Source organism: Gopherus evgoodei, chromosome 1 (assembly GCF_007399415.2).
Source record: "Gopherus evgoodei ecotype Sinaloan lineage chromosome 1, rGopEvg1_v1.p, whole genome shotgun sequence".
In the NCBI taxonomy this organism is placed as follows: Eukaryota; Metazoa; Chordata; order Testudines; family Testudinidae; genus Gopherus; species Gopherus evgoodei.
In genome coordinates, this window is record NC_044322.1 from 123,240,097 (window position 1) to 123,261,142 (window position 21,046).

General features: G+C 50.3%; 1 protein-coding gene across 6 annotated transcripts in view; it reads right to left on the reverse strand.

The window, feature by feature from the left end:
• CYFIP1 (cytoplasmic FMR1 interacting protein 1) overlaps nucleotides 1-20,790 on the reverse strand; it is a 143,417-nt gene extending 122,627 nt beyond the window's left edge. For 3 of the 6 annotated variants that reach the window (XM_030571199.1, XM_030571168.1, XM_030571182.1), the window contains exon 1: nucleotides 20,565-20,788. The gene's annotated coding sequence lies outside the window, so the exon portion shown is untranslated. Of the gene's footprint in view, nucleotides 1-20,564 lie in introns of all 6 variants that reach the window. The other 3 variants (XM_030571191.1, XM_030571175.1, XM_030571209.1) reach the window with 3 other exon arrangements.
• Nucleotides 20,791-21,046: the final 256 nt, after the last annotated feature.

Below are 21,046 nucleotides of genomic sequence, written 5' to 3' on the forward strand. Positions count from 1 at the left end.
GTAGGGCTTTTAACTCTCCCACCCTTCTAGCAAAGGTAATGGCCACTAAAAATGCTCCTTTCATGGGGAGGTGCAGCAGAGAACAAGATGTAAGAGGTTCAAAGGGTGGACCCATCAATTTAGCTAGGACCAAGTTCAGATCCCAGGGAGGGATGAGATCAAGCACATGAAGATATAATCTGACCTAACCCTTCATGAATCTGGTCACGATGGGGATGGGAAAAAAGGGATCTACTGAAATGTGAAAGGCTGAAACAACTGCCCGATGCACTCTAATAGAGCTAATGAACAAAATCTGTTTTAGGTAAAGGAGATAGTTCAGTACAAGGCTCAGGGGTGCACACGGCGGAGATACCCCTTTTCAATGGGACCAAATGGAGAAGTGCTTCCACTTATCCAAGTAACTACTCCTAGCTGAGGGGTTTCTGTTCTTCGGAAGCACTTTTTAATGTCCTTCTAACAAGATCTCTCAAATAGTGACAACCATGAAGCATTCATGCTGTCAGAAGGGGGGCTCAGAGGTTGGGATGGAGCAGCCGACCATAGCCCTGGGAGATGTTATCTGGATCCAACAGGAGAGACAGTGGGGTCTTGATTGACAAGGCTAGTAGGGGTCGAGTACCGTGTTGACGAGGCAATGCAGCTGCTATAAGGATGAGGTGAGCATTGACCTTGAACAAAACCCTGAGTAGCAATGGGACTGGAGTCAAGGCGTACAGAAGGGAATTCTTCCAAGAGAAGAGAAAGGCATCTGTCAGTAAGCCTGGGCGGAGAGCTCTCCAGGAACAAAACAGAAAATCAGTTGGCTTTTGTTGCAAACAGATCCACCTGGGGAGTCCGCCAGAGCTGAAAGATAGATTTGGCCAGCTCTGGGCATAAAACGACCACTGGTGGTGATAGCAGAACAACCTGCTCAGTTGATCTGCTAACATGTTCTGTTTCCCTGGAAGGTAAGCAGATCTGAGATGAATTGTTTATACAAAAGTCTGAGAGGCAAATTGCCACCTGGCATAGTCGACTGCACTCTTCCCTGTCTATGTACAACGTAGTCACAGAGCTGCATGTTAGAATTAATAAATTCTTTCCTACTATTTGGGGGAGAGGTCAAGCAGGTGAAATGCACCACTGCTAACTCCCTGACATCTGTATGGCTCTTCAGCTCTTGAGATGACGTGATATCTTGAGTCTGCAGAGATCCCAAATGAGCTCCCCAATCCAGCCGATGATACATCTGTGACGAGTGTGAGGGGTGGTAGTGGAGGAACAAAGAGGACCCCCCCATGCAAACTTTCAGAGGATTCATCCACCAATCCAGAGATGACAAAACCAACACTGGCACTCACACTGTCCTGTCCATATAAAGACAACTTAGGACATACACCAAAGCTAGCCATGCCTGCAGCCTTCTGAGCTGCAACTTGGCATAATAGACTACACAGGAACACACTGCCATGTGACCAAGAAGCCTGAGGCAGCTGCGTGCCATGGTGAGAGGGTTTGCTTTCAAACTGCAGCACTATGTCCCATAATGTTTCGAATCTGGATTGAGATAGTAAGGCCTTGGCTTTCGAAGAGTCTAAGACTGCCCTAACGAATTCTACTCTCTATACTGTTTTTAGGATTGATTTGTCTTGATTTACTAGAAGTTCTACTGCCAAACGTGGACCAGACTGTCGATACACTGGCTAATGCTTGGGCCTCAGACTGATCTCTGATCAAACAGTCATCCAGGTACGGGAACACATGGACTCTTAATTTTTGTAGATGCACTGCCAACACAGTCATGCATTTTGTGAACACCAAGGAGCGGCTGAAAGACTGAGTCAAAGCACCACAAACTGGTGGGTAATGTCACCCATTCACCACAAATCGGAGAACCTTCCAATGGTTGTGGTGAATCACAACATGGACGTGAGCATCCTTTATGTTGAGGACAGCATAACAGTCCCATGTTCCAAGGACAGATAAGGTAACCATGAGGAATTTTATTTTCTTCAGGAATTTGTTCAAACCTCTTACATCTAAAATAGGCCTGAGACTCCATTATGCTTTGGAAATGAGAAAATAATGGAATAGAAGCCATTCCCTCCAAGGCACAATGAGATTTCCTCTACAGTGGCAAACTGAAGAAGAGACTGGACTTCCTGTTCGAGGAAAATCTCACAAGAATGGTCGCTGAACAGTGATGAGCGAGAAAGGCAGGGGGAGGGGTGTCATAAACAGATAGTTAAGGGTTAATGTCTCTTTTACCTGTAAAGGGTTACAAGCAGTGAACCTGGAACACCTGACCAGAGGACCAATCAGAAGACAAGATACTTTCAAATCTCGGTGGAGGGAAGTCTTTGTTTTGTGGTGTTTGTTTGTCTGTTGTTCTCTCTGGGTTCTGAGAGTGACCAGACGTACCTACAGGCTCTCTAATTTTCTGTTCAAGTAGCAACTACAAGTAGAAAGGCGGTTTAGTCTTTTTTATTGTTTTCTTTATTTGCAAATGTGTATTTTGTTGGAAGGATTTTAATTTGTATTTGTGCTGGAGGGAAGGCTTCTCTCTAGTGTCTATAAGCTGAAAGGCCCTGTAACATTTACCATCTTGATTACAGAGACAACTTTTACTTTTTTCTTTTTTTTTTATTAAAAGCTTTTCTTTTTTAAGACCTGATTGATTTTTTCCCCTTGTTGAGACTCAAGGGAATTGAGTCTCTACTCACCAGGGAATTGGTGGGAGAAAGGGAAAGAGAAGGGAGGGGGGAAGGTGGAATTCCTCTGTTTTAGATTCAAGGAGCTTGAAAAGACGGTTACTCACCTTTGTAACTGTTGTTCTTCGAGATGTGTTGCTCACATCCATTCCAGGTAGGTGTGCGCGCCGCGCGTGCACGTTCGTCGGAAACTTTTTTACCCTAGCAACTCCAGTGGGCCGGCAGGTCGCCCCCTAGAGTGGCGCCGCCATGGCGCTCTATATATACCCCTGCCGGCCCGCCCGCTCCTCAGTTCCTTCTTGCCGGCTACTCCGACAGTGGGGAAGGAGGGCGGGTGTGGAATGGATGTGAGCAACACATCTCGAAGAACAACAGTTACAAAGGTGAGTAACCGTCTTTTCTTCTTCGAGTGATTGCTCACATCCATTCCAGGTAGGTGACTCCCAAGCCATACCTAGGCGGTGGGGTCGGAGTGAGAAGTCGCGGCACGGAGCACTGCAGTTCCGAAGGCCGCATCCTCCCTCGACTGCTGGACCAGGGCGTAGTGGGAAGCAAAGGTGTGGACCGATGACCAGGTCGCTGCCTGACAGATTTCCTGGATGGGCACATGGGCGAGGAAAGCTAGCGACGACGCCTGCGCCCTGGTAGAATGCGCAGTCACACGGCCCGTAGGGACATGGGCCAAGTCATAACAGGTCCTGATACAGGACGTAACCCAAGAGGATACCCTCTGGGAGGAGATAGGGAGCCCTTTCATACGATCTGCTACCGCCACGAAAAGCTGGGGGGATTTTCGGAAGGGCTTAGTCCTCTCTATGTAGAACGCGAGAGCCCTACGGACATCCAGCGAGTGGAGCTGCTGCTCCCTGCCTGAGGAGTGAGGTTTTGGGAAAAAAACCGGAAGGAAAATCTCTTGGTTGACGTGGAAGGCTGAGACCACCTTGGGCAGAAAAGCAGGGTGTGGTCTCAGCTGCACCTTGTCCTTGTGGAAGACCATATATGGGGGGTCTACCACAAGAGCTCGGAGCTCCGACACCCGTCTAGCTGAGGTGATAGCCACTAGAAAGGCAGTTTTCCAAGAGAGGTAGAGCAGGGAGCAAGTAGCTAACGGCTCAAAGGGGGGCCCCATGAGCCGAGACAACACCAGGTTAAGATCCCAGGTTGGAGCAGGGGGACGGACGTTAGGGAATAAACGTTCCAGCCCTTTAAGGAATCTCGACACCGTCGGGTGAGAAAAAACGGAGCGACCGTCCGCACCCGGGTGAAAGGTGGAGATAGCTGCTAGGTGGACTCGCAACGACGATAAGGCCAGACCTTGCCCTTTGAGGGACCAAACGTAGTCTAAGATTTCGGTTACCGAAACTTCCATAGGGCGGAGATTTCTCTCTACGCACCAACAGGAGAAGCGCTTCCATTTCGCCGAATATGTGGCTCTTGTGGACGGTTTCCTGCTGCTCAAGAGCACCTCTCTTACAGGCGTGGAGCAGCGCAGCTCGGAACCAGTCAGCCACGCAGGAGCCACGCCGCTAGGTGCAGCGACTGCAGGTCTGGGTGACAGAGGGTCCCGTGGTCCTGGGTAATCAGGTCCGGATGAAGGGGCAGGGGAACTGGGTCGGCTATGGCCAAGTCCAGCAGCATGGTGTACCAGTGCTGCCTGGGCCATGCCGGGGCCACCATGATCACGAGAGCCCTGTCCCTGCGCACCTTCAGGAGGACCTTGTGGACCAGAGGGAACGGGGGAAATGCATAGTACAGGTGGGTCGACCACTGGATGAGGAAGGCATCTGCTATCGACCCCGTCTCCCTGCCCTGAAAGGAGCAGAACGCTTGGCACTTCCTGTTCCCTTTGGACGCGAAGAGGTCCACCCGGGGATAACCCCACCTCCGGAAAATGGAGAGAGCGACGTCCGGGCGAAGGGACCACTCGTGTGACAGGAAGGATCTGCTCAATCGATCTGCCAGAGTGTTCCGTACTCCAGGGAGGAAGGAAGCCCTGAGGTGAATGGAGTGGGCTACGCAAAAGTCCCAGAGTCGTATCGCCTCGTGGCAGAGGGAGGAGGACCTGGTGCCTCCCTGCTTGTTGATATAGTACATGGTCGTCGTGTTGTCCGTGAACACGGCGACACAACGACCCTGAAGCTGATGACAAAACGCTTGACAAGCAAGGCGGACCGCTCTCAACTCCCGCATGTTGATGTGGAGCCCCACCTCCTCCTGGGACCACAGGCCCTGTGTCCGCAGGGTCCCTAGGTGGGCCCCCCAGCCTAGATCTGAGGCATCCGTTGTCAGGGATACCGAGAGCTGAGAGGGGTGAAAGGGAAGACCCGCACATAATACGGACTGGTCTAACCACCAGCCGAGAGAATCTAAGACCTTCTGGGGGATTGTGACTAACATGTCTAAAGGTTGCCTTGACGGCCTGTAATGACTGATAAGCCACAGCTGGAGAGGCCTCATGTGGAGCCGAGCGTAGTCGGTCACAAAAGTGCACGCCGCCATGTGGCCTAACAGGGCTAGACATGTCCTCACTGACGTCAATGGGGCTGACCGCAAACGTTGAACGATCGCCGCCATGGTCTGGAACCGTTGCAGAGGCAGCGAGGCCCTGCCCACAGTGGCATCCAGGACGGCCCCGATAAATTCCACCTTCTGCGTGGGCCTCAGAGTGGACTTGTCTGTGTTTATCAAGAGGCCCAGACTTGCAAATATGGCGGTGATCATGCGGACATGGCTGTTGACCTGCTGTTCCGACGTGCCCCGAATCAACCAGTCGTCCAGATAAGGGAACACGTGGACACGGTTGCGCCGAAGATGCGCCACGACAACTGCCATGCATTTTGTAAACACCCTTGGGGCCGTGGACAGGCCGAATGGGAGGACTGCAAACTGATAATGAAGAGCCCCCACAACGAAGCGGAGAAAGCGTCTGTGGCGCGGCCAAATGGCAACGTGGAAATACGCGTCCTGCATGTCGAGGGCGGCGTACCAGCCTCCCGGATCCAGGGATGGAATAATGGTCCCCAGGGATACCATGCGGAACTTCAACTTCACGAGGTATTTGTTGAGTTCTCGCAGGTCGAGGATAGGCCTGAGGCCCCCCTTGGCCTTGGGGATCAGAAAGTAGCGGGAATAAAACCCCTTGCCTTTCTCGTTTTCCGGAACCGCCTCTATAGCTCCTTTGCTGAGGAGCGTCTGCACCTCCTGCCGAAGGAATTATTCGTGAGAGGGGTCCCTGAAGAGGGACGAGGAAGGAGGGCGGGAAGGAGGAAACGAAACAAACTGCAGGCGGTATCCCGTCTGCACCATGCTTAAGACCCAGCGGTCCGATGTTATTTGGGACCACGCCGGGAGGAAAAACGAAAGGCGGTTTGAAAACGGGGGGGGAGGATCCATAGGGGAAACTGTTACCGCGCCCTCGGGCGCACCTTCAAAATGAAGGCTTAGGACCAGGCGGGGGTTTTGAGGAGCCTTGGTTCTGCCCCCCTTGGTTCCCAGACTGCCTGCGCCTGCCGTTCCTGCCGCGGCGCCTGTAAAGGTCCTGCCGCTGGCGGAACTGGGAAAACGGCCTACGTTGTTGCTGTTGTTGCGACCTAAAGGGTCTACGCTGCGTCACGGGGGTGTGCATCCCGAGGGACCGCATGATGACCCTGTTGTCTTTTAGACTCTTGAGTCTGGGGTCTGTCTTATCGGAAAACAGGCCCTGGCCTTCGAAAGGAAGGTCCTGTATAGTGTGCTGGAGCTCCGGCGGAAGGCCGGAAACCTGCAGCCAGGAGATGCGACGCATCGTAACTCCTGACGCGAGGGTACGCGCAGCCGAGTCCGCAGCGTCCAAGGAGGCTTGTAAGGCCGTGCGTGCGACCTTCTTGCCTTCGTCCAAGATGGCCGTAAACTCTTGGCGAGCATCCTGTGGCAGCAGCTCCTTAAATTTGTCCACTGCCACCCAGGAGTTAAAGGCGTATCTGCTCAGCAGGGCCTGCTGGTTAGAGACCCTGAGCTGCAGCGCCCCAGCCGAATACACCTTACGGCCAAGGAGGTCCATCCGCCTGGCCTCTCTGGACTTGGGGGCCGGAGCCTCCTGGCCGTGACGCTCCCTATCGTTCACCGATTGCACCACCAGTGAACCGGGAGTCGGGTGAACATGTAGATATTCGTATCCCCTAGAAGGGGCCATGTACTTTCTCTCGACTCCTTTCGCTGTCGGAGGGATGGAGGCCGGGGACTGCCAGATAGTATTGGCGTTGGCCTGGATGGTCCGTATGAAAGGCAGGGCGACCCTGGTGGGAGCATCAGAAGAGAGGATGGTGACAATTGGATCCTCTATCTCCGAGACCTCCTCTGCCTGCAGACTCAGATTTTGAGCCAATCGCCTGAGGAGGTCCTGGTGCGCCCTGAGATCCAGCGGGGGGGGGACTGTTGGAGGAGGTACCCGCCACCGCCTCATCCGGGGAGGAGGATGATGAGACCCCAGGCACGAGAGTGTCCAACTGAGGGTCTTCCTCAGCCCTCGCCTCTGCCTCCGGAGCCACAGCGGAGTCCTGCTGTTTGGACCCTTCCTCCCCTTCCGGGGAGGGAGGGGGGCGAGACAAGGAGGCTTCAGGGGCCCTACGTTCCGCAGTCGCCGGTCTAGCAGGGAGCTGCTGGGGGCCCTGGGCCTGATGGTATGCCCAGGGTGTCCAGAATCCCCACTGTTGTGGGCCTTGGTCTTGCAGCGGCGGATCCCCGAACAGCGCCGCCTGCCGGTCGGTGCTCAGCGCATACCCGCTGTCCGTCTGGGAGGATACGGACGGCTGTCTCGAGGGCCACGGTGGGGCCGACCCCGGATGGTAAGGGTCTGCGCGGGCCGGCACGGAGGATCGTCTCGGTGCCGGGGACCGGTGCCGGGAGTCATATCGGTGCCGGGACCGGGATCGGGACCGGGATCTGTCACGGTGCCGGGATCCTGATCGGTACCGGGTGCCGCTTCGGTACCGGGACCTGCCACCAGCTCGGTGCTGGGAGGTCGACCGGGACCTACCACCAGCTCGGCGCCGGGAGGTCGACCGGGACCGGGACCTGCCACCAGCTCGGTGCCGGGAGGTCGACCGGTGCGGCGAGTAGCGTCGGGACCTGCTCCTGGAGTCGCGGTGCCGGTGTCGCCAACTGGAGCCTGACCGCGACCGCCTCGATGCCGACCGTTGCCGCGAGTGCGACCGGTACCGCTGAGGGGAGCGGTGCCGGGACTGCGAGCGGCGTCGGGATCTGGAGCGCCCAAGACGTCGGGACCTGGATGGCGAACGACTGTCTCTGGGCGGCGCCGACATCATGGGCTTGCCTCTGGACACAACCCGCACCGGAGGTACCGGGGGTGGCAGCTGAGTGGGCTCAGTCAGGGCAATAAGGTCCCGAGCCGAGGCGAAGGTCTCCGGTGTGGATGGGACCACTACCTCAACCCCAGATCTCATGGGGGAGCTCGGCGGCACCGGACTCAACGGACCCGCCGGGCCCGGAGTCAACGGTGCTGACGGTGCCGGCGGCGCCGTGGCCGATGTCGAGGCCGGGCGCTCAAGCCGGGTCTGCCTGGCCGGAGTATCAGACTTCGACGGCCTTGGCTCTGATTCCAGTGCCGGAGAGGGTCGGTGCCGAGGAGTCTTCTCGGTGCCGGAGCGATCCGGTGCCGGTGCCGATACCACGGCCTGCGAAGCCGACGGGTCAAGTGCCGCCTCCATTAGGAGAGTTCGGAGCCTCTGATCCCTCTCCTTCTTTGTCCTCGGCTTAAAAGCCTTACAGATGCGGCACTTGTCGGATCTGTGCGATTCCCCGAGGCACTTCAGGCACGCTTCGTGGGGATCGCTGGTAGGCATGGGCTTCTTGCAGGCCGCACACTGCTTGAAGCCCGGCGAAACAGGCATGAGCCTGGCGCCGGGTGCCGGGAAGGGCTAAGCCCCCGGCGAAGAACTACTTAACAACTATTTAACTAAACTATCTACTTAGCAAACTAATTAACAACTATAATGTTGAACTAGAGATGAACGATAGATAAACGATAGAGAACTAGGAGAGCTAGGGACGTGGAGGACAGCTAAGCCGCGCTCCACAGTTCCAACGACCGACACGGCGGTAAGAAGGAACTGAGGAGCGGGCGGGCCGGCAGGGGTATATATAGAGCGCCATGGCGGCGCCACTCTAGGGGGCGACCTGCCGGCCCACTGGAGTTGCTAGGGTAAAAAAGTTTCCGACGAACGTGCACGCGCGGCGCGCACACCTACCTGGAATGGATGTGAGCAATCACTCAAAGAAGAATCTGTATTACCTCTTGGGGAGGGGAAAAGAGGAGGGGGGAAGGTGCATTCCTCTCTGTTTTAAGATTCAAGGAGTTTGAATCACAGTGATCTTCCAGGGTAACCCAGGGAGCGAAAGCCTGGGAGAGGCAACGGTGGTGGAAAGGGTTTACTGTCCTTGTGTAAGATCCAGGGGGTCTGAGTCTTGGGGTCCTCTGGGAAGGTTTTGGGGGGGACCAGAGTGTACCAGGCACTGCAAGCCCTGGTTGGTGGCAGCACTACGAGATCTAAACTGGTAATTAAGCTTAGGGGGATTCATGCTGGTACCCCATCTTTTGGACGCTAATGTTCAGAGTGGGGGGTTATACCATGACGGGGGGGAGGGTGAGAACTGAACTGGAGAGCATATCCCAGTTTCACAGTGCTTAAGGCCCAGTAGTCTGATGTTACATTGCCCCAAGCACTTAGGAAGTGGCATGAGAGAATAGTAAACAAATGCTGGGGAACCCATGGAACTACAGTAACTGTACACTGTCCTCAATAAACCCACCAAAATGTCTGTTTGGACACAGTGGCTGGACAGGATAAGCCCACTGATGCTGAAGAGGAAGATGGTGGCAATTGCCTCCCTGCCCTTTTTCCTTGCTGGATCTTGGGATCAGGGAGGTAATTCTTGGTGCCTGTATGGCTGCTAAAGATGAAACTGTTTTCTTTTCATTGCTGGGGTATAGATACTCAGGCTTTTGAGTGTCACCCTGGAATCCTTAAGATTGTGAACTGTCAACGGTCTTGTGTAAAAACAGAGTGGGAACTTCAAAAGAGAGATCCTGGATAGTCCGTTGGACCTCTAAGGGCAGCCCAGACAACTGCAAACATGAACACCTCTTCATAGAAATACCTGACACCATCATTCAAGCAGCCAAGTCTACACTATACAAGCTGTCCTGACAACCAGCTTACTCTCTTCAGCCACCACCACAAACGTTTGTCTGCAGTCCTCTGGTAACTTGTCTTTAAATTGTATAATGTCTCCCAGAGGGTAAAGTCATATTGACTCAAGAGTGCCTGTTGGTTTGCAATCCTAAACTGCAGGCTTCTTGAAGAATAAAGCTTGCCACCAAACAGATCTACCCTCTGAGTCTGCCTTTTGGCATATACACTTGTTGTCCCTGCCTCTCATACTCACTGGCAGCTGCCACCACCAGAGAAGAGGGGGAGGGGAGTAAAAATGTTGATACCTCTTAAAGGGGCAAAGTACCTCCTTTTAACTCATTTCACTGTGCATGGCAAGGAGGACAGTGTCAGCCCCAGGGCCTTGACTGGCTCCATGAATTGACAGAGCTACCCTGGCCAGAGTGGCCAATACCAGGATGTCTACCAACTTGCGAGAACTCTCACACCTCCTCTGCCTTAATGTCAAGTATAGAGGCCACTTTTTTTGAAAGATCTTGATGAGTTTTGTAGACCTCTGGTGGCGGTGAATCTTTTGATTGCTCAACAGCCTCGTCTGGTTACAAGGAGGAGATGCAGTAGGCATCTGAGGTGGCGGCTCGTTTATATCTTGCAGCAGAGATGGTGCCTGAGTGGCTTCTGACTTACCCAGTACGGAGTCCAGTACTGTGATCTGTGAGTGATGCTCTTGGTGATGACAGCAGTGGTATGTTCTCCAGAACAGCGAGCAAGAGGGGTAAGGAAAGGTCCTAGCCAGACAGCGAACACCCCACGGAGCCCAGAACAGCCACTGGTATGGGCCACTACAATCCATCCTTGCCTGGACCATCGTCTCTTATACGAAAGCCAGCACTTAGGCTGCTGCATGGCCCATAGTCCCCAAGACTCTGAGGCATGTATGTTCCCCATCCTTGACAGGATACAACCTCACCTACGAATCTGATGAAGTCCAATGCCTCTGAAAATGGAAGGGCAGAACCAGCTGAGACTGAAGAGAGCTAGCCAGATCTCGGAGATGGCAGAACCAGGGACATCATCAGCCTCTCGATTACACCAGTTTTTGTGGCCGTCTAGGGGGTAAAGATCCCGCAAGCTCTTGATGCAGTGAGATAGACACCGTAGGCATCGGTACCAGCTGTATACTTTCCCATACTACTGGCAATACCAGTAACAAGAGGCTAAGCAAGCCTTTTTTGGCTGCATAAGCCTCCAGAGTGGTTGGGAGCGGCAGCAACTGAAGACTCAGTAAAGGTCTTTCAGGGGATGGCCTCGATGGACTTGGCACAGTTCCAGAGGCAGCGATCCCTTCTGGGGAGTGCGTGCTCTAGGGAGAGTGTCCCTTCGAACATTTCATAGAGTCTCCGCCTCTACTACACAGTAGTACCAATATACTTGATTGAGGTACCAAACACGAGGCAGACCTAAGTCTTCTCTTTGATACCAGCAAATGGGACTGAGAAGCCACAAACATCTCTGGTGGGGCACTCCACACCTAAGCTCATGTGCTCAGGGTGTTTTCCCTATGTGCTAACTCTAGTGGAAGACAAAAGGCTGCCTCCACAAGCAAGAACTTGAGACTCACCACTCTTTTTTTAAGCAGGGCTTGAATCCGTTACATATGTGACATTTCTCACTAATGTGAGATTCTCCTAGACCAGAGGCTCCCAAACTGGGGTTTGTGAACCACAGGGGGGTTGCAAAATGTTGCAGGGGGTTCATGGGAAAAAATTCCCTAATGGTGGACAGAGCTGTCCCTAGGGACCACAGGCAGCATGGGGCCAGCAGCACAAAGCCTCTGGTCTTCCAAGAGCTAAGCAGATCAAAGCAAGCATATCTATCACACTGAGTCATTTAAACTTCAAGACTCCTTATAAGAAATGGAAAGGGAGGTGGATATTTTTTTGCTGTTTTTAAAATTAAATAGGCAGTTAGTATTGTTTTTTAAATTATTATGAAGAACAAGCTTAAGCTTTGTTGTAACGTGCATTGTTTGCCTGGACTGCTCAAGACCTGAATGCTTGTGTAGGAGGAACTCTTTAAGTTGGCTTCTTAAATACCTTTATGCTGTTTCACATCTGATACTCCTTGATGAAACATAGGAGCCTTCTCTTATAACAGGCTTATTCAAAGTCATACAAGCTATGAAAATGAGATCTTAGAAGAGTGTTGCCGTTTTCATAATGTAATAAAAATACTGTAATGATAAATATTAATAATAAAGGTTTAAGAATAGCAGCCGTGTTAGTCTGTATCCGCAAAAAGAATAGAAGTACTTGTGGCATCTTAGAGACTTACAAATTTATTTGTGCATAAGCTTTCGTGGGCTACAGAATCCGAAGAAGTGGGCTGTAGCCCACAAAAGCTTATGCTCAAATAAATTTGTTAGTCTCTAAGGTGCCACAAGTACTCCTGTTCTTTTTATTAATAATAAAGTGTGTAATAAGCATATCATAAAAACAAATTTTATATTTCCAAGATCACTGCTTTTATAATTTATACTCAGGTAAAGGAGAAAATCCCTGGAAATATTCATTTTTAGGAGGGGGGGGTTCATGAAACTTGACATTTTAGTGAAAGGGGTTCATAGGTCGTTAAAGATTGAGAACCACTGTCCTAGACATTTTAAGCAGGTTAGGCGTGGGTCAAGCATATGCTTAGTGCAAGCCTGGTAGGACTCAAATCCTGGCAAGCAAGCCATCATTTTGGTACTGATCTCCAGTACAAAAATGGGGAAAGACAGCCTAAAACAAAAACAATCACTAAAACTAGCTAAAATGGCTACAACTAACTGTTTAGAGTAACAGGATATATAAGCAATAGAGTGACCATACATCCCATTTTGGCTAGGACAGTCCTTTTTTTAATCCCTGTTCTGGCTGTCCCAATTTATTTATTTATTTTTTTTAGCAAAAGTGCTTTTTTAGCACTTTTGCCAAAGAAGTGGGGTGTGGAAGAACATGCAGGGGGGTGAGCAGTGATGCCACCCCCTGCAGAGAGGGAGGGCTCGGGCAGGGGGCAGGTCGGGGTCGGGCGAGCAGCGATGCCAGCCGTGCGCGGGGAGGGGGTCAGGGTTCAGGAGAGCAGAGACCGCCAGCCCTGCAGGGTGTCAAGGGGAAGCAGGACTCAGACAAGTAGCCCGGGCCAGCCCGGGGTGCGGGGGAAGCCCTCAGGCTAGCTCCACACAGTGTCCCATTTTGCCTTTGGGAAATGTGGTCATGCTAATACACAAGGATTGAGGGAAGTACTTATCATAAGCCTGAAGTGGCTCTGACAAGCATCACTGGAGGTAAGAAGGAACTGAGGTGTGTCAGAGACAGTGTGCACTGCCTTGTGACAACAGTGGGCGCCTGAGCCACCGTGATGGGCATCGCTGAGGGAAAAAGTTCTGTCACTTGTGCCCGAGGCGCGCACCCACCTAGAGTGGAACAGACTTCTTCAAGCACTTGAAGAAGAACACTCAGAAATCAGGAGGAGTCAAAGGTGCAGGTAACCACTAGGACACTTGTATCCTTAAGGTTGCTATATATTATTGGCCCATCCTCCTTTAAAATTCCTCACAACTTAGTAGCATCTGATAATTTTATTAATGTACTGTTAACTCCCTCTTTTAAGTAATTAAAAATGCTAACATTTTTCTATTACCTTCTTCCTGTAGAGGGAAACCCTTCTCTCCTCCAAACAGAAATTGCATTATCTGAATTTACAGAAATATATCTATAGATGTCCATCCTATGGCCTGGGCATTTATCCCATAAGTTAAAATGCACACAATGATATAGAAGGACTGCCTCAGCCATGAATATAATCATACCAACCCTCAGTCCAGTCACTCCTGGACTGCAGAAAAGAGAAAATCTGGGCTTTATGGGCATGCCCAGAAGATTAACAAATCCATATCTGGCACGTAAGTTGGGTGAGCAACTTTCCAAAACAGACATGCATCCGACGAAGTGTGTATTCACCCATGAAAGCTCATGCTCCAATACGTCTGTTAGTCTGTAAGGTGCCACAGGACTCTGCTGCTTTTACAGATCCAGACTAACACGGCTACCCCTCTGATACTTTCCAAAACAGAGGATCTCTCACAGACCATGCCCAGGACAGCAGCCCACTCCTATACTGAGGGGTCTCCAGCTTGAGCATCTTTCCTCATCTCAACTGTTTCAGTATGTCACAGGGAGAGGGGAAATCTCTCCAGCCCCAAACCCTATTATCCCATAAGAGAAGAAGCCAGCTGGGATCCCTCATGGTGACAGCAGCGGACAGAAAGAATGAAGCAACTCAAATCCAGGAGCAGTGGAAAAGAAGCTGCTGCTCTTGGGCTGCCTGCAGTTGAGGAATGTGGAAGAGTAAAGAAGCTTTTCCACCCCCAAAACCATTCATTTACAGCGGAAAATTAAGACAAGCAACCTCGCCCCAAAGATACTCCATGATGAAAACACAAGCAACAGTGGCAATTTGATAAATGATGGATGGTGATACATGAACTCTATCCTTTTTTATGGGTGGTGGGGGCTTCCAAGCAGAAGCAACCCTCCTCCAAATAAGCTGGACCACCAAGGACGTCCAGAAAGAGGAAACAAAACTATGAAGAATTTAATCTGCTTGATCTTTTTGCAGATATCTTTAAACATTCTCTCTGGGATGGTCTTTTCTTTTGCACACACAGCATTAACTTCACTTGTTACTCAACTCACTGGCTGGTCAAGAGTGGGGGGTGGGGAATACTAGTCCATTTTTTACTGAAATGACATAAATTAGTCATACTTGTTCGCTGCGTACAACAGTTTCCAACATCCCACTTTTTCCAGTAAGCTGAGTTTTAGACAGTTCAGACTTCCCTTTAAAACACTGAGCTATCTGGAGACATGATCTTTTCTGCCATTTACAAATATTTCTGTAAACTCAATTTTTACAGACAGACAGACAGACATAAAATCAGTGGTAAAGAGCAAACAGCATACAGAAAAGCCATAGATATTGAGAAAACTTTTAGATTTGTGTTAGCAAATACTTTTGCTTAGTAAAACAATGTAAGATATGACTATCAAAAATTAACTGCAATACTTTGCCATGCCTAAACATGATAAGAACTAGTGTTTCATGTTCTGCGCCCTACTCTACAGGAAGTTGTAAAAGCAGTTCCTCAGTCTGAGTGAAACTAGATATTCAATCCAGGTTAACACAAAGATTGGAGGATGGCAGAAACCTAATTTATCATCATGTAGAAATTAAGCTGTAGTATGAATATGGAAAAAATGAGTGATTTGGTTAATTTTTTAAAATGTAGAGGATACCTTTGACTACAGTTAAATGACAGAGGCGATACACAGACAATACCCAAATTTGCTCATTGATAAAAAGTTATAGTATGTGCCCATTCTTCTGTGTTATATGGAGCAAGGGCTTGAAATGTATTAAGTCCTGGATTCAGAGAGGTGCCTTTGGTTGTTGCTGTGAAAATTCACCCAGATATTGGCCATTTATAAGCCTCTGAAAATGACAACTTGCACTTGCCCTGTAAAGGTTGTCACAGACTTGATGCTAAAATCTCTGAACATTCCATCTGCACAGAGCACGTTCCCATGCTCACTGGCCCACTACCTGCACTGGGAATGCTCCCAGTCACCACCATATTTGAACTTTAGATCAGATATAGACACAGGCCTAGCAGCAGCATTCCCACCTGCACCCATTTTGGCATAGAGGCTGTCATGCTGGAATGGAAGCCAGGAAGAAACTATGAGTTCTAGTCAGAGATGGAAATAGAACGCAGTCTCTCTTACGGCAGACCCAAGTCCAATCAACCACTCTGTCTTTCTGAAAGAATGTTCCAAATTTATGTGCTTGGCCGTGCTGTCTGTCACCGCTAGACTCCCCTCCAGAATGAGGAACAAAACCCATGACTCTTGATTCCCACAACTCCCTAGCTGTTTTGTAAATAACAATATAACCCCAAGGTAATGTGTCTGTCACACAGACCTTCAGTGGATGGTCCACATAAAAAATGCAGTGGTGAAGGGTTGTGCCATGGATCTCATGGTCCCAGGTTCAAACCCTGATGATGACCCATGCACAGGGTCAGCATGGTTCCACATAAAGAAACTTTTGGTTTTTTCAGTTTGCTTTAATAAAACCTAGGAACTTACATACAAATACCTACATTGAAGGGCATTAAGGTTGCAAGGTCAACCGCTCAAAAGTCAGAAAATGCAAGAATTAAGATTACCCATGCAACCTTTAAAAAAAATCAACTCAAAGAGTGTTATGGTTTAGCCCAACTTAACAGGTACTGTCAGATAATATTTAGATAAAATCCTCATATTTCAATAAGGTCAATAGAAATGTTCAAAGAAGCTTTAGACAATTATATGGGGGAAATACCGGAAAATCATAATTAAGTTAGCAGGGCTCTCCACGGGCACAGGGGTTAATCCACACAGCTAGTAGGACCGTGGTCTTAGTTACCCTCAGTATAGTTCTCGGTACTTGTTTGTTTACATATCTGTTTTTATCTTGAATTGCATTTCAATTTATTTTTATTTAGTGTTTCTATATTTGTGAACCTTTGTATTTTTAGACTACAATAGAGAAGACTCCACAAGTCAAATCATATTACCCATTACAGCAACTTCTTTAACTTCTGTTTATTTTTATTTTTTTAAAACCACTTTCCTGCTACATTGTTCATTACAGATTTTTTTTAACTTTAATTTGCAGTATTCATATCAGAATTCTCTCTTACTAAGAAAAAAAACCTGATCAGATTAACACAAAATCCTTCTGCCCTACTCCAGCATTTTACAATTTGCATTTTTTTTTTTAACAAATCCCACTCTCTGTGAACTGTATCAATATGAGTCTTTTTACATCAGCTAAACTTCACAGACAAATTAGTCAGGGTAACACTTTTTAAAGAATCTGTTTAAAAGAGACAAGCTGTAACGCCATGTTTAGATGCCAAAACAGTTTTTGAAAAGTGACAAAATTTGAGTTAGACTAGTCCATGAGTTGGAATGCTGATGTAAGGCGTAAACAACTGTATAAATCATAGCTATTCGATCTGAGCACGACCATTTTTAAACATATGTAATAATATGGCACAGAAAGCATAAAGAAGTTTCAACAAAGTATTATTACAAATTCCAATTTCAGAAGTACATAAATTAACAATGGCACATGGATAAACTCTTTCAAATATACGGTCTGTCGCATCTTACGTGCATTTAACATGCGCGATTTGAGCTTTACGCTGTCGGCAAAAACAAAACCAAAAACAGAGAAAAATAATGTTAATACTGCACCTGTAGCACTGCGATTCCGCCCATCATTACACTCAATGTAATTTTGACTATAAGCGATTTTCGCTTTACGTGCTGACTGCGGAACGTAACCCCAGCGTAAGATACAACAGACCTGTATAGTTCATTACAATTATACATTATGGCAAATAAATATTAGTATAAAGCAAGACAGGCAATAAGGACTAGACCCTCCAGTAGCAACTCCATTTCTTATATGAGATTACTGTGAGTATTTCCAAGGCTTCTAGTAAAAATTTGTTTGGCTTTATATTTAAATGCCAAAGCAATCTTTTTTTTTTTTTGTGGCCCTTTAGGTGGTCTCTTAAGACAGGTTCACTGTTTGTCATAAAGCATGAACTGCTTGTAGTATACTTCTATGATATAAAGTGCAACATATGTAGGGTGACCAGATGTCCCGATTTTATAGGGACAGTCCCAATATTTGGGGCTTTGTCTTATATAGGTGCCTATTACCCCTCATCCCCAGTCCAGATTCTTCACATTTTCTGTCTGGTCACCCTAAACATATCTGAATGCATTTTAAACCCATGAGCAAATATTGCAGGGCTAAAAACAAAGGCAATGAAATCCACTGTGTCTTACTAGAACATACCAGCTGTTGACAGACTTGTTGCAGCACTAGAAAGACTTTCCAATATTTAAATCCATTTAAATTTTCAGAAAGTCATTCTGAACAAATAGATTAAATGCTGTCGGGTCACCACAATGTCCACTGGTGGGTGATGTATTTATTTATATTCTCCATTACAACAGAGAGGCAACATTATTTTAATTGGAGAAGAATCAACTTCCTCAAAGGTCTAGCTCTGGATAATATTTTTATTTAAACACACACTGGCCTTTACCCCCTTTCATCTGAAAAGCCATGTAATTCTTCATGGGTCTTTTATTTTTAATCTAATTTTCTATTGTACTATAACACAAGCAGCACAGTCCTAACAACGCTTCAATGACAAACCAGCATGTGCACTAGATATGGCAGGGGTTGGCAAACTTTTTGGCCCGAGGGCCACATCTTGATATGAAAATTGTATGGTGGGCCATGAATGCTCATGTAATTGGGGTTGGGGTGCAGGCTCTGGTGTGGGGCCAGAAATGAGTTCAGGTGCAGGACGGGGCTCTGGGCTGGAGCAGGGGGTTGGGGCACAGGGGTGGTGAGGGCTCTGGCTGGAGGTGTGGGCTCTGGAGTGAGGCTGGGGATGAGGGATTTGGGGTGTAGGAGAGTGCTCCAGCCTGGGACCGAGGGATTCAGAGAGCAAAAGGGGGATCAGGGTTGGGGCAGGGGGTTGGGGCACAGGGGTGGTGAGGGCTCTGGCTAGAGCATGGGCTCTGGGGTGGGGCCAGAAATGAGGAGTTCAGGGTGCAGAAAGGGGTTCCAGCCTGGGGCAGGGGGTCAGGCTGTGGGCGGTGCTTACCTCAAGCAGCTCCTGGAAGCAGCAGCATGTCCCCCCTCTGGTTCCTATGTGGAGGTGCAGCCAGGCAGCTCTGTGTACTGCCCTGTCCGCAGGTACTGCCCCTGCAGCTCCCATTAGCCGCAGTTCCCAACCAACGGAAACTGCAGGGGTGGCGGCTGGGGTGGAGGCAGCCCCCTGGCTACCCCTAAGCATAGGAGCCGGAGTGGGAACAAGCTGCTGCTTCTTCAAGCCTCGGCATGCATGTGCAGTGACCTCAGACCTTGCTCCCTGGGTTCAACGTGGGAGCAGGACAAGCAGGAGCTTGAGGGCCGGTTTAAACAGGCTGGAGGGTCAGGCGTGGCCCCCAGGCCATAGGTTGCCACCCCTGAAATATGGGGACAAGCGTTAAATACAAAATATACACGCACACGTGAGAATAGACTCGATTTCAAGCAGTAAAATAGAAGTATTTTCATATATATTCAGGCCCTGATCCTGTAATGGCCTGTATGCTACCAACTGCAGGATAGGTGCCTAAAATTGCTCATCATCTCCTCTCAAGTCTACAACAAACACTTCTGTTATTTTTCCTCTATCCTATCTTCACACTACAGTTTATAAGCAAGGACCGTGATTACACAGTACATAAGCACTTGATTAAAGCACTTTGGGCATTACTGCAATATAATTAATAAAGCACAATATGGTACCTACTAAAATGTTCAATAATTCAGGATAACAAGATTGAGTGATAACCACAACTCTCAATTTGTTGAGGTTAGCAGTGCATGCAGAGAAGTCACTGGAAATCCCTGTTTCCTTCACTTCCCCAGTGCTGGGACACAGGAATATACATTTAGTACAAAAGAGCCCAATTCTGACTCAGGCCCTTAGATCAGCGTTTTTCAAACTTCAGGTCCCGTTGGCGTTACTGCCCAGGTAAGGCAGGCTAGTGCCTACCTGTCTTGACACCACCCTGCACCCCAGAAGCAGCCAGCAGCGGGTCCGGCTTCTTGATAGTGGATTGATGGGGCTCCGGGCACTGCCCCCACCCCAAGCACCAGCTCCGCACTTGGGGGGAAAGGGCCTGTGGGCGAGAGTCGCGTGCCTCCACCTAGGAGCTGGACCTGTCACTGGCCGCTTCCAGGGCGCAGCGCAGTCCATGGTGCAAGGACAGGCAGGAAGCCTGCCTCTGCACACTGCTGACCAGGAGCTGCCAGAGGTAAGTCCGTTCCCCAACACCAGCCCTGAGCCCCCCCCAAACCTGGAACCCCTTCCTATACCCCAAATCCCTCAACCCCCACCCCAGCCCCCCTCCTCCTACACCCAACCCCCTGCCCCATCCCAGAGCCTCCCTCCCACCCCCTGAACCCCTCATTCCCAGCTCCGTTGGGTCATGAGTATCAACAATTTTCTTCAACTGGGTCCGCAGACAAAAAAGTTTGAAAACCACTGCCTTAGATGCTGTCATAATATAAAAAAATTGTGCTAGAGGCTTCAATTCTGCATCCCACCCAGCAATGCGCCCCCCCCCCATCCCACTTGCCAGCCGACTGGGCAAAGCACCCCCCACACACACACATACGTCTAGTTCGGAGTTCCTTGTTTAGCCCTCACATTGTGCTGGGCGCTGCACAAGACGCTGAATCAAGCGAGTCCCGGCACGGAGATCCTCGCAGCGCTTGGGTAGCCGCTGGGCGGGGTGGGAAGCAGGCCAAGGCTGCGGCCAGACCTGGGCCCAACCCCAGAACAACCCCTCAGAGGCCAACCAAGCGTGAGCTCGGGAGAAGCCGGGCTCCGCGGGAGGCCAGCGCGGCTGGGCGGGAGGGAGAAGTGGAGAAGCCCCCCAGGACCTGCTGCGCGCCCCAGCGGGCCAGGAGCGGGCTCGGCACAGGCACAGCCCCAGCCCGGGGAAGGGGCAGGAACAAGGGAAGTTTCTCTCACCCACTTGCAGCAGGAGACTCTCGGGGTCGCCGCTTCTCTCCCTCCCCAGCTGCTCGGGCGGGGTGTGGCCGGGGGCTCGGCGCCCTCCGGGGCTCGGCTCCGCGGTTTATTGTTGCCGGGCCGCCTTCTCCCCCTGGGCCGCGCTGGGCTTGGAGTTTCCTGCCTGAGTCACTCGCCCAGCAGGGAACCGCGCAAGGAAACACCCTTCCTGCCGCTCCAGCGGCTCCTCCTCCTCCCGCTGCCCCCGGCCCTGCCTCCCCGCGCCCTGCAGGGCTCCTCCTACTGGCTGCCCCTGCTGCGGGGCAATGGCACTGATGTGCCCGGCCCGGGGCTGGATTCCCGGGAGAGGGGGCACGGGCCCTCGCTGCTTTGCTACAGCCAAAGTCCCGCACGGGGGGGAGCAGGAGGCGATACGAAAAATGGAGCTCTTACTCTCCCACTGAGCTGGGCTGTTGGCAGTACCTTCAGAGGGACTTACTAGA